The following is a 247-nucleotide window of genomic DNA, read 5'->3' as shown; positions in this document are numbered from 1 at the left end:
GTAGGCTTTCTTTGAGCACTTTAATTTCTTCAAAGTAACAGCGCCGGAGGCACGACCCGGCCAATTAAGGCCAGTAGGGCATCGCCGACAGAAGGGACGAGACGACCGGTGCACACTTAGGGCTGACCGTCCGGCCCATTCCAAAGTCCAACTACGAGCTTTTTGACTGCAACAACTTAAATATGTGCTACTGGAGCTGGAATTACCGCGACTGTTGGCACAAGACTTGTCCTCCAATGGATCCTCC

The sequence above is a fragment of the Solanum tuberosum genome, unplaced genomic scaffold, assembly GCF_000226075.1.
Source record: "Solanum tuberosum cultivar DM 1-3 516 R44 unplaced genomic scaffold, SolTub_3.0 scf00451, whole genome shotgun sequence".
Taxonomy (NCBI): domain Eukaryota; kingdom Viridiplantae; phylum Streptophyta; class Magnoliopsida; order Solanales; family Solanaceae; genus Solanum; species Solanum tuberosum.
This window is presented reverse-complemented; position numbering follows the sequence as displayed.